We start from the raw sequence: 13580 nt of genomic DNA on the forward strand, positions 1-13580 counted from the left end.
ATGCCAAGAGTCACGTCTGGAGGAAACCTGGCACCATCCCTACGGTGAAACATGGTGGTGGCAGCATCATGCTGTGGGGATGTTTTTCAGTGGCAGGGACTAGGAGACTAGTCAGGATTGAGGCAAAGATGAACGGAGCAAAATACAGAGAGATCCTTGATGAAAACCTGCTCCAGAGCGCTCCGGACGTCAGACTGGGGTGAAGGTTCACCTTCCAACAGGACAATGACCCTGAGCACACAGCTAAGACAACGCAGGAGTGGCTTCGGGACAAGTCTCTGAATGTCCTTGTGTGGCCCAGCCAGAGCCCAGACTATAAACCTTACCGAGCATCTCTGGAGAGACCTGAAAATAGCTGTGCAGCAATGCTCCCCATCCAACCTGACAGAGCTTGAGAGGATCTGCAGAGAAGAATGGGATAACTTCCCAAATACAGGTGTGCCAAGCTTGTTACGTCATACCGAAGAAGACTCAAGGCTGTAATCGCTGCCAAAGGTGCTTTAACAAAGTACTGAGTAAAGGGGTCTGAATACTTATGTAAATGTGAAATCAGTTTATTATTAATACACTTGCAAACATTTCTAAAACCCTGTTTCTGCTTTGTCATTATGGGGTATTGTGTGTAGATTTATGAGGGGAAAAAACGATTTAATCCATTTTAGATTAAGGCTGTACGTAACAAAATATGGAAAAGGTCAAGGGGTCTGAAAACTTTCCGAATACACTGTATTATGATTATCTTTTTAAAATAAACTTTAATACAAAAGAGCAAATGTAGGAGAAGTAATATGTTATATGTACTCCCTCCTGAAATTGAGCTCTCTGTTTACTTCGATGTTATTAGCTTAAGTACCAATGGGATGAAAAAGACAACAAATTCTTGGAACTTCATTAGGTGCACAGTAACAGTATTGAGTCCATCAAAGTCTATAAAGACAAGACTAATTCTCCGGGTTACATGTCTGTTTTCTGTTTTAAGGGGGCAGTTAGACCTTTGTTTGTTAAACATGGCTCCCTAGTGAGCGGCAATATCAGAGTGGAACATCTGTGGGCTTCGTCAAGCTTGGAAATGACTCCTGTTTCAATTTGAGGGCTTACCATAAAACCTAGATCTGCATGAGTGTTTGGGTGGGACTGTGTCTGAGAGAGAATTACACACACACACACATGTGCTTGAACACACACACACACACACACACACACACACACACACACACACACACACACACACACACACACACACACACACACACACACACACACACACACACACACACACACAACACACACACACACACACACACACATACACATCCAGGGGTTATGGGAGGGTTTGGCCGGCCGGCATTTCCGTGTACCATCGCGCTCTAGCGACTCCTTCTGGGGGGCCAGGTGCCTGCAAGCTGACTTCATTCACCAGCTGTACGGTGAGGCTGGCTTCCGGGTTAAGCGAGCAGTGTGTTAAAAAGCAGTGCGGCTCGGCAGGGTCGTGTTTCGGAGGACACATGGCTCTCAACCTTCGCCTCTCCCGAGTCCGTACGGGAGTTGCAGCGATAGGACAAGACTGTAACTACCAATTGGATATCACAAAATTGGGGAGAAAAAAGGGGTAAAAAGTTGCTGCCGGGGCAGTGGGCTTTAGGGGGGAGGGTGGGGGTGGCACTCAACTTAATCTGGGCATGGTGAAGTTAGGGTGTAGTTGAGGAGAGAGTGGGTTGTTAGGGTAGGCCAGTGGGTTGTTAGGGTAGGCCAGTGGGTTGTTAGGGTAGGCCAGTGGGTTGTTAGGGTAGGCCAGTGTTTGCGTTGCCTTTTCACGACATCGGCTGCCACAAGCAGGCTGGGAACAGAAGAACACGGAGAACGGGACAGAGTCTAGTTCGTCAGCCCCCCTTCGCCACAAAAGGTGAACCACCAACCTAGGCAGAGGGTGTTTTATTTTCAGGCAGAGGAAGAGGAGGAGAAGGGAGAAAACAGGCTTGGGTAGAATACCGTATACATTTTGAAATACCCACGGTATGATTTTCAGTACTGTCAAAAACATGCATTTATTTACTTTTGTGGTTGCTACAACACTGCTTAAAACTATCTAAGATGTGCCAAAGAAATTATCTTCAGCTCAGGGCTCCAGCTATGCATTTGGTTTGCTAACTTGCTAGCTAAGCGAGGCCGGCACGTTCTTAGCCATTTTACTAAAACGGCCACATCTGAGGACTTATAGTGACCATGCGCTTTGAGGGGGAACATGGGGAGGGTGCACATGCCTAACGTCAGCTCTCTGGTGCGTTGACAGCAGCGGTAACTTTGGAACCCCTGTGGCTGACAGGTATGTATGTGAGAGGGGGTGTGTGTGTATGTGTACATACTTATGTTATTCCTGTCCATGCCATGTGGTGTAGCAACACATCACATGCATTTTGAAGCGAGTTGTGCTGCCAACTTTTATAGAGAAAATCTGCTTGTCAATACACCGTTTTGCATTCCATGAGGAATGGCCACAGTGCTGACTGCGCTGGCTGCCCAGGATATGTCTCGTTTCCTTACTCCTGTCTCACCTGTGTGTCTCCATCTGAATGAACACTTTTATGATTAATTCATCCGTGCCTGTTTTTCGAGTGCTCTAAATGTATGCCAATCTTGAAATTAGCTACTCATACCTGGGATATTGTTCAAAGGTAAGCTAATAAAATATAATATGGTCATTTATCGGATCCTTTTATCCAAAGGGACATAAAATACAACAACAATGTGGCTGGTGCGGGAATTATATCCACAGGAAACGTCTTAATGGCGTCATTTTCTCATCTCAACTGTCTTCCTGGTCGTAGAGACATCACCTACCCAGATCACAATCAGGTATAGATGTTTCATTTCACAATGTCAGGGAAGGACATCATTTTGATGTTATTTTGATGTTTTCTGGTCAGATCTCTTTCTTATGGTCCACTTCGACTCTTTGTCCAGTCTTACCAATGTTGATGGCCGTCTCCTGCTTGTCCCCAGTCAAAATCCAGATCTTGACGTCAGCCTTCATCAGGGTCTCAATAGTCTCAGGCACCTTGTCCTGAAGCTTGTCCTCGATGGCCGTGGCCCCTAGAACATGCACGTTCTATAGAGGAAGAGAACAAAAAATGTGGTAATAAGAAGGAGAAAATCTGACAAGAGAAGGGGCTTTACAACGTCATGCGAGGGGTTGGACTGTGTCACTCATTCATTTACTCCCTGTTTTTTCACTCGAGTCTGCTGCGCTTGTTTTTCCACCCCTCCAACGCTGGGGAATGGATTAGGGGATTTGGGGTTAGGGTGAGGGGGGCAGGAATAGGGGGGAAACTTAGGGGCCAGTTGTAGTCACGGCACAGTGGTTGTGTGAGAGAGAGAGAGGGGGCCGTCACGGGCGAGGGACTTTGGGTCGTGTTATCCCGACCACTCCCGTCTCAGCCTCCAGTATTTATGCTGCAGTAGTTTATGTGTCGGGGGGCTAAGGCCAGTCTGTTATATCTGGAGTAGTTATGCTCTCTCTAACTCTCTCTCTCTCTCTCTTTCTCTCTTTCTTTCTTTCTCTCTTTTTTCTTTTTTTTTCTCTCTCTCGGAGGACCTGAACCCTAGGACCATGCCTCAGGACTATCTTGCCTGATGACTCCTTGCTGTTCCCAGTCCACCTGGCCATGCTGCCTGCGGCTATGGAATCCTGACCTGTTCACCGGACGTGCTACCTGTCCCAGACCTGCTGTTTTCAACTCTCTAGAGACCGCAGGAGCGGTAGAGATACTCTGAATGATCGGCTATGAAAAGCCAACTGACATTTACTCCTGAGGTGCTGATTTGTTGCACCCTCGACAACTACTGTGATTATTATTATTTATTATTATTTGACCCTGCTGGTCACCTATGAACATTTGAACATCTTGGCCATGTTCTATTATAATCTCCACCCGGCACAGCCAGAAGAGGACTGGCCACCCCTCATAGTCTGGTTCCTCTCTAGGTTTCTTCCTAGGTTTTGGACTTTCTAGGGAGTTTTTCCTAGCCACCGTGCTTCTACACCTGCATTGCTTGCTGTTTGGGGTTTTAGGCTGGGTTTCTGTACAGCACTTTGAGATATCAGCTGATGTAAGAAGGGCTTTATAAATCAATTTGATTTGATTTATCTGCTAGTAAAGGGCCTGGGGTACCTGGGAGACCCCAATGCTTTTTGTGACCTAGGCCAAGCTGCAGTATATCTGTAACCCACTAGCCATATGAAACCCCACAGAGAGGGGAGGGATGCGTTAAAGAATGTTGCTACATTGTCTTAACGTTGACACAATGTTGCAGGTATTCCAGCCAGGCTAAAGCAAGATTTCAAACAGTAGGCCTATTTGAACCCAAGAATGCAAATAGGTTTCAATCAAGACGACCCCTGAAAATTCACCCGAACATCTACAAAATAAATGTACAGGCATACGGTTTAATTTGCAATTTTATTTAACCTTAATTTAACTAGACAAGTCAGTTAAGACGAAATTCTTATTTACAATGACAGCCTAGGAACAGTGGGTTAACTGCCCAGCTCGGGGATTCAATCTAGCAACCTTTCGGTTACTGGCCCAACGCTCTAACCACTAGGCTACCTGCCACCCCACAAGGTGTGTTTGTGCATAACTTATTTCAATGAAGACCAAGTTATAGCTGTCCGAGAGTAGCTTGTCAAGAGTGTTCTGCAAAGAGATGTAATGTGGTGGTGTGCTTCCCTTTTGATTTGCTCTAAAAGTACATGTTGAGGTCACAGTTACTAAACCCTTCGACCATAGCTACATCCCAATTTTCTACTTCACCTGATGTATGCAATGACTGGTATTAGAAATATGGTGGAAACTGCCATTAGCCCATTCCTCCACCAATCCAATGCTTTTTGGCGTGGGAAGAAGTGAGCAAGTGCACACTTCAGGAGGAAGGAGGGAATTTTGGGACATGACCCTTCTCTCAGACTGCCACCTAGTGGACTTATCACATCCCTGCACCCTCCTCTCAGAACTTTTGTGTTGACACAGTGATTTGAGTATTTTGTTTTGGGCAGAGCTGAAGGTCTGGCGGCAGTGGAGCCCTGCACTTGATTTACTAGTGTGGCCGTCTGTGTTTGACTGGCACTTCCAGATCATGTCCTATGGACATTCCCTCTGCTACTCCTCCTATGGACATTCCCTCCGCTACTCCCTCCTACTGTCTCAACTCTCACTTGCTACTCCCGCTATGTACATTATTTCTCCTGCTGCTCCACCTCCATCCGTTCTACTCCCCCTATGGCAATCACACCTGCCACATTAAAGGTCCAGTGCAGTCAAAAACGTTATTTTCCTGTGTTTTATATACAGTACCGGTCAAAAGTTTGGACACACCTACTCATTCAAGGGTTTTTCTTTATTTCTACTATTTTCTACATTGTAGAATAATAGTGAAGACATCCAAATTATGAAAAAACACAATAACACAAATAGCCACCCTTTGTCTTGATGACAGCTTTGCACACTCTTTGCATTCTCTCAACCAGCTTCATGAGGAATGCTTTTCCAACAGTCTTGAAGGAATTCACACATATGCAGAGCACTTCTTGGCTACTTTCCCTTCACTTTACTTTCCCATCTCAATTGGGTTGAGGTTGGGTGATTGTGGATGCCAGGTCATCTGATGCAGCACTCCATCACTCTTCTTCATGGTCAAATAGCCCTTACACAGCCTGGAGGTGTGTTTTGGGTCATTGTCCTGTTCAAAAACAAATGATAGTCCCACTAAGCGCAAACCAGATGGGATGGCGTATCGCTGCAAAATTCTGTGGTAGACATACTGGTTAAGTGTGCCTCAATTTCTAAAACGTTGGACCTTTAATCAAGTTGAAGGTCTGAAATCGGTTCTACTGATTTGTGTTCAGCAAACCACTCAATGGAATGGGTGGAGAGTTTTAAAATGGATGCCTTGTGTAAGGGGTTGGTGTCCTTAGGGTGAACCAAGCAGGCAGTAATTATCTTGTTTGCAGAGCTGATCGCTCATCATTGGAATATCTTGGCTGATATGATTCAGCCATACTGATATCAGGGAAGGATACAGTTTACATAGAGGAGGAAAAACTAAATCGATTTTGTTTGTAGGGTAGACAAGATAATGGTAAACTGTGCAGGCAAGGAGATTTAACCTAAAACGAGTGTATCTTATCTTGGTGTGTCCCTAGATCAATCCCTTTCTGGGGACCTGATTGCTGCAAAAATTATTTCTAAAATGGCGAAGAAATTGAAATGTTTTAACATTAAAGTTAAGAAACTGCTTGTCTCAACCTTGATTCGGTGTCATGTTGATTATGCCTGCTCTGCTTGGTATAGTGGGCTGTCAAAAAAGCTGAACAAGAGAATGTTATCCGGTATATGCTGAATGTCCACACTAGGACCCACATAGGGTTGAAAATGTGAAGAAATCTGTGCTAACTTTTACCTGGTGGTGCAGACCTACAGGATAATTGTGGAGATAGGGGAAGATGGTGATTGGTGGATAGGGGTTAGTATGGGGTTAGATGGGGACTGATGTGGTGTGTGTGTGTGTGCGAGGGCGAACGGGCATGTGTGTGTGAGACTGACCTTCTCGATAAGCTCATAGCTCTCCTCCAGTTTGAAGGCTCGTTTCTGCAGGGCACTGGCGGCACAGTGGAACACCTCCAGCCACTGCTGATAGGATGATTCGCTGAGCTCAGCCACAGCAAAGCATAGAGTACGCAGCCCTGAGACATAATGGACAGACGACACACACACCACATCACATTTTTCCACAAGGGAAATGTTAATGCAATTCTGCCAACCTCTCACAAGAAGGTAGTATATTTATAGAGGTAAAGCAATGCAATCTACTAAAATATTAAGTTTGAATACAGAAACGCATCCCTCCTTCCTACCTTTCTGCCTTGAAGTAATCAAATAATCGAGTGGATTGGTGAAAGGAAAGGGGTAGTAACATTGATTAAACCTATCCAATCACTTACAGATCTATGCTTACCTCAATGGAAAAAGGAAGGAAGAATGCCTTTCTCAACTTTTTTTTAATCGGTCCTATGTGTGTTAGGTAGACAGGGGGAGCTGTTCCCTCACTCAGCCTCGGTGGCAAACTGCTCCAGGTGTTTCAGAGGGATCTCTTTATACCTGGAACTGTCGGCCAAACGGTCGTAGACCACCGTGTCCTGTTGGAAACAGCACAGTCATTACATATACTGTCTGGACAGCCAGCAAATAACTGCCATGTAAACAAACCACAATGTAAAATCACTGGATACCAAACACCAGTGATGTATGTTTGGGATGGGCAACTTTGTTGGGGATGGGAGCCACAAAAAAATCTGTGTACCCATATCCATACCCACACGCGCAGTCAGAGCCTTGCCTTTTGGCACACCTTGCGAGTACAACATTTTGCCACGGGGCGTAGAGAAAAGGTTGTACTTTCACATGTTTGTCTTTAGAATAATGATTCTGTGTAGTTATTGTCAAAATTATGAAAATAGTGGGCCATTTTAGTCAACTAAATGCCCTTTCATTTTAGTCACATCACATTTTGATTGCCTCATTAACCTATAGTAAACCTAAATCACTGCACAAACATACATAGCCTTGTCCTACCAATATGTTTCTCTGCAAAACATCTTATCACAAGATTCTCTTCCAAACAGCCAAATTGGCAGAAGAACACATGATACCCTTGACAGGGTTCCAGACAAACATTTTCCCCTGGTGGCACTGGTGCCACTCACATTTTCAGTTGGTGGCAGCACATGATTTGGTCACACCAATTTTTCCCCTCAGCATCACACAATAGGAACAATTTGTAATCACCTTATGAAGCCATTCACAGTGCTTTAGACTGTGTTATAGACTACTGAGATTATAGGCTATTCAAGAAAGCAGGAATGCATGATTCAAGATATTTTGATGTGCAACCTAAACTAGTGATAGTCGTGAATTGTGGTTTGACAATAGGTTATTGTTGTTATATTTTACTGTTAAAATAGGGCTCCAGAGATGAATTTGCCTACATCTTTATGTGCACTAATATCGTAGGTACATTTATTTGGGGGCTAATTCAAACACATGAGGAAGTGAAAACTCAAAACACATTAACTCGCTAACACTAAATATAATGAATGTCTTAAAAAAAACTTTTGGGGGGCCGTTCTGCAATTGTGAATTTTCCGCACTTTGTATCTCAAAGTGATATCAAATATCTCAGTTGTAAAATAGTTGCTATTGAGCTCAATATTAAGAGATGACAAATAAAAAATATACCCACAGAAAGCTGAGAACAACAGTAGTTGCTTCCAAAGCTGTGAATTTCCCGAACAATTGGATTTTGAAATGTTATCCAATCAGAAGCTTTTTTTCTCTCTCCTGGTGCACATTGGGGGAGAGGGAAAGAGAGCGACTCGCTAGTCACAGCAGCAGCAGCAGCAGACACTTTCATTACAGGAACTGTGAGGATAATGCACTTTGTTTACTTTTTGACAAAATCATGTTTTAGCCACCCAAAAAATGAGGCATTTTGAAACTTTTGAGAGAGGTGACCATCTAATGGATGTTCAGCTGATGCTACCATTTCAACATTTTACTTGCATAGCCAAGTCAAAGGGTCGCAAAATGGGATTAAATAGTCGCAGTCTGGAGCCCTGCCCCTTGACATACTGTAGCTGTATTGTAATCAAAGTTCTGTCATAAGTAGTGGTCTGATAGTTTGCTGTAACCTATCTAGCCAGCATTATCAATCTGTTATTATCTGAGTGTATACACTCATAACAGCATTATCAATCTTATTATCTGAGTTTATACACTGAGTATACAAAACATGAAGAAACACCTGCTCTTTCCATGACATAGACTGACCAGGTGAATTCAGGTGAAAGCTATGATCCCTCATTGATGTAATTTGTTAAATCCACTTCAATCAGTGTAGATGAAGAGGAGTCAGCTTAAATAAGGATTTTTAAGCCATCAGACAATTGAGACATGGATTGTGTACGTGTGCCATTCAGAGGTTGAATGGGTGCCTTTGAACAGAGTATGGTAGTAGGTGCCAGGTGCACCGGTTTGTGCCAAGAACAGCAACACTGCTGGGTTTTTCCAGCTTAAAACGTCTTATGGCTGCAGGGGCAGTATTGAGTAGCTTGGATGAAAGGTGCACAGAGGTGCCCATAGTAATGTGCCTGCTCCTCAGTCCCAGTTGCTAATATATGCATATTATTATTCATATTGGATAGAACACACTCTGAAGTTTCTAAAACTGTTTGAATGATGTCTGTGAGTATAACAGAACTCATATGGCAGGCAAAAACCTGAGAAAAAAATCCAAACAGGAAGTTGGAATTCTGAGGCTGGTCGATTTTCAACCAAGATCCTATTGAATTCACAGCGAGATATGGATGAGTTTGCACTTCCTACGGCTTCCACTAGATGTCAACAGTCTGTAGAAACTTGTCTGATGCCTCTACTGGGAAGGGAGGCCGAATGAGAGGGGAATTAGTCAGGTCTGCCATGACCTGACCATGCTCTAACCATGCGCGTTCACATGAGATGGAGCTCTGTTCCATCGCTCATCTGAAGTCAATGTAATTCTCCGGTTGGACCGTTATTCAAGATGTATGTTAACAACATTCTTAAGATTGATTCAATACATCGTTTGACATGTTTCTACTGACTGTTACGGAACTTTTGGACATTTCGTCAGCTTTTAGTGAACGCGCTTCCTGACGTTGGATTTGTTTACCAAACACGCTAACAAAAATAGCTATTTGGACATAAATGATGGACATTACCGAACAAAACGAAAATTTCTTGTGGAAGTGGGAGTCCTGGGAGTGCATTCCGACGAAGATCAGCAAAGGTAAGTGAAGATTTATAATGCCTTTTATGAGTTTTGTTGACTGCACAATTTGGTGGGTAACTGTATGGCTTGCTTTTGTGGCTGAACGCTGTTTTCAGATTATTGAATATTGTGCTTTTGCCGTAAAGCTTTTTGAAATCTGACACAGCGGTTGCATTAAGAACAAGTGTATCTTTAATTCTATGTAAAACATGTATCTTTCATCAAAGTTTATGATGAGTATTTATGTTATTTGGCTCTCTGCAATTTCTCCGGATAGTTTGGAGGCATTTCTGAACACAGTGCCAATGTAAACTGAGGTTTTTGGATATAAATATTAACTTTATCGAACCAAACATATATGTATTGTGTAACATGAAGTCCTATGAGTGTCATCTGATGAAGATCATCAAAGGTTAGTGATTCATTTTATCTCTATTTCTGCTTTTTGTGACTCCTGTCCTTTGGCTGGAAAAATGACTGTCTGTCTGTGATTTTGCGGTGACCTAACATAATCGTTTGTGGTGCTTTCGCTGAAAAGCCTATTTGAAATCGGACACTTGTGGGATTAACAACAAGATTACCTTTGAAATGGTATTAGATACATGTATGTTTGAGGAATTTTAATTATGAGATTTCTGTTGTTTGAATTTGGCGCCCAGCACTTTCAATGGCTGTTGTCATATCGATCCCCTTAACGGGATTGCAGCCATAAGAAGTTTAACAGTTTCCCGTGTGTATCAAGAATGGTCCACCACCAAAAAGACATCCAGCCAACTTGACACAACTGTGGCAAGCATTGGAGTCAACGTGGGCCAGCATCCCTGTGGAATGCTTTCGACACCTTGTAATCAATGCCCAGACGAATTGAGGCTGTTCTGAGGGCAAAAGAGGGTGCAACTCAATATTAGGGAAAGGTGTTAGTAATGTTTTGTACACTCTGTGTATATGTATGTCTATGAATAGATGTTCATGAATATACAGTGCTTTCGGAGTATTCAGACCCCTTGATTTTTTCTAAATTTTGTTACGTTACAGCCTTGCTCTAAAATAGATTTTTTTTTAAATCCCCCTCATCAATGTACACATTTTACCCCATAATAACAAAGCAATAACCTTTTTTTTTGGTATGTAAATCTATAAAATAAATAATAATAATGAAATATCACAAGTATTCAGACCCTCTACTCAGTACTTTGTTGAAGCACCTTTGGCAGAGATTACGGCATCGAGCCTAGGGTTGTTGTCCTGTTGCAGTGGTTCCCAAACTTTTTATTGTCCCGTACCCCTTCAAACATTCAACCTCCAGCTACGTACCCCCTCTAGCACCAGGGTCGTCAGCGCACTCTCAAATGTTGTTTTTTGCCATCATTGTAAGCCTGCCACACACACATACGATACATTTATTAAACATAAGAATGAGTGTGAGTTTTTGTCACAACCCGGCTCGTGGGAAGTGACAAAGAGCTCTTATAGGATCAGAGCACAAATAATAATATAATAATAATCAATAATTTTGCTCTTTATTTAACCATCTTACATATGAAACCTTATTTGTTCATCGAAAATTGTGAATAACTCACCACAGGTTAATGAGAAGGGTGTGCTTGAAAGGATGCACATAACTATGCAATGTTGGGTTGTATTGGAGAGAGTCTCAGTCTTAAATCAGTTTCCTCACACAGTCTGTGCCTGTATTTAGTTTTCATGCTAGTGAGGGCCGAGTATCCACTTTCACATACAGTGGGGAGAACAAGTATTTGATACACTGCCGATTTTGCAGGTTTTCCTACTTACAAAGCATGTAGAGGTCTGTAATTTTTATCATAGGTACACTTCAACTGTGAGAGACGGAATCTAAAACAAAAAATCCAGAAAATCACATTGTATGATTTTTAAGTAATTAATTTGCATTTTATTGCATGACATAAGTATTGATCACCTACCAACCAGTAAGAATTCCGGCTCTCACAGACCTGTTAGTTTTTCTTTAAGAAGCCCTCCTGTTCTCCCACTCATTACCTGTATTAACTGCACTTGTTTGAACTCATTACCTGTTATAAAAGACACCTGTCCACACACTCAATCAAACAGACTCCAACCTCTCCACAATGGCCAAGACCAGAGAGCTGTGTAAGGATATCAGGGATAAAATTGTAGACCTGCACAAGGCTAGGATGGGCTACAGAACAATAGGCAAGCAGCTTGGTGAGAAGGCAACAACTGTTGGCGCAATTATTAGAAAATGGAAGAAGTTAAAGTGACAGTCAATCACCCTCGGTCTGGGCTCCATGCAAGATCCTACCTCGTGGGGCATCAATGATCATGAGGAAGGTGAGGATCAGCCAGAACTACACGGCAGGACCTGGTCAATGACCTGAAAGAGACTGGGACCACAGTCTCAAAGAAAACCATTAGTAACACACTACGCCGTCATGGATTAAAATCCTGCAGCGCACGCAAGGTCCCCCTGCTCAAGCCAGCGCATGTCCAGGCCCGTCTGAAGTTTGCCAATGACCATCTGGATGATCCAGAGGGGGAATGGGAGAAGGTCATGTGGTCTGATGAGACAAATAGAGCTTTTGGTCTAAACTCCACTCACCGTGTTTGGAGGAAGAAGGATGAGTACAACCCCAAGAACACCATCCCAACCGTGAAGCATGAGGTGGAACATCATTCTTTGGGGATGCTTTTCTGCAAAGGGGACAGGACGACTGCACCGTATTGAGGGGAGGATGGATGGGGCCATGTATCGCAAGATCTTGGCCAACAACCTCCTTCCCTCAGTAAGAGCATTGAAGATGGGTCGTGGCTGGGTCTTCCAGCATGACAACGACCCGAAACACACAGCCAGGGCAACTAAGGAGTGGCTCCGTAAGAAGCATCTCAAGGTCCTGGAGTGGCCTAGCCAGTCTCCAGACCTGAACCCAATAGAAAATCTTTGGAGGGAGCTGAAAGCCCGTATTGCCCAGCGACAGCCCCGAAACCTGAAGGATCTGGAGAAGGTCTGTATGGAGGAGTGGGCCAAAATCCCTGCTGCAGTGTGTGCAAACCTGGTCAAGAACTATCAGGACACCTATGATCTCTGTAATTGCAAACAAAGGTTTCTGTACCAAATATTAAGTTCTGCTTTTCTGATGTATCAAATACTTATGTCATGCAATAAAATGCAAATTAATTACTTAAAAATCATACAATGTGATTTTCTGGATTTTTGTTTTAGATTCCGTCTCTCACAGTTGAAGTGTACCTATGATAAAAATTACAGACCTCTACATGCTTTGTAAGTAGGAAAACCTGCAAAATCAGCAGTGTATCAAATACTTGTTCTCCCCACTGTAGGTACGTGGTTGCAAAGGGCATCAGTGTCTTAACAGCGCGATTTGCAACAAGGCAGGATACTCTGAGCGGAGCCCAATCCAGAATTCTGGCGGTGGCTCCTGATTAGATTCCATTTTCACAGAACTGCTTGTTGCAATTTCAAGAGGCTCTCTTGTTCAGATATCGGTAAGTGGACTGGAGGCAGGGCATGAAATGGATAACGAGTCCAGTTGTTTGTCTCATCCGTTTCGGGAAACTACCTGCGCACTCAACTCACTCAGGTGCTTCGCTTTATCATATTTGACATTGTCCATAAGCTTTAGTTCATTTGCACACAAAAAATCAAACAATGATGGAAAGAACTGTGTTGTCGTCCTTGTTAAAGCAGACATAGAAGAACT

General features: G+C 43.3%; 1 pseudogene; it reads right to left on the reverse strand.

Annotated features, from left to right (window-relative positions):
- LOC111981807 (phospholipid-transporting ATPase IA-like) overlaps nt 1-7420 on the reverse strand; it is a 115225-nt pseudogene extending 107805 nt beyond the window's left edge.
- Between the last annotated feature and the right edge of the window lie 6160 nt (nt 7421-13580).

Source organism: Salvelinus sp. IW2-2015, linkage group LG20, assembly GCF_002910315.2.
Source record: "Salvelinus sp. IW2-2015 linkage group LG20, ASM291031v2, whole genome shotgun sequence".
In the NCBI taxonomy this organism is placed as follows: Eukaryota; Metazoa; Chordata; class Actinopteri; order Salmoniformes; family Salmonidae; genus Salvelinus; species Salvelinus sp. IW2-2015.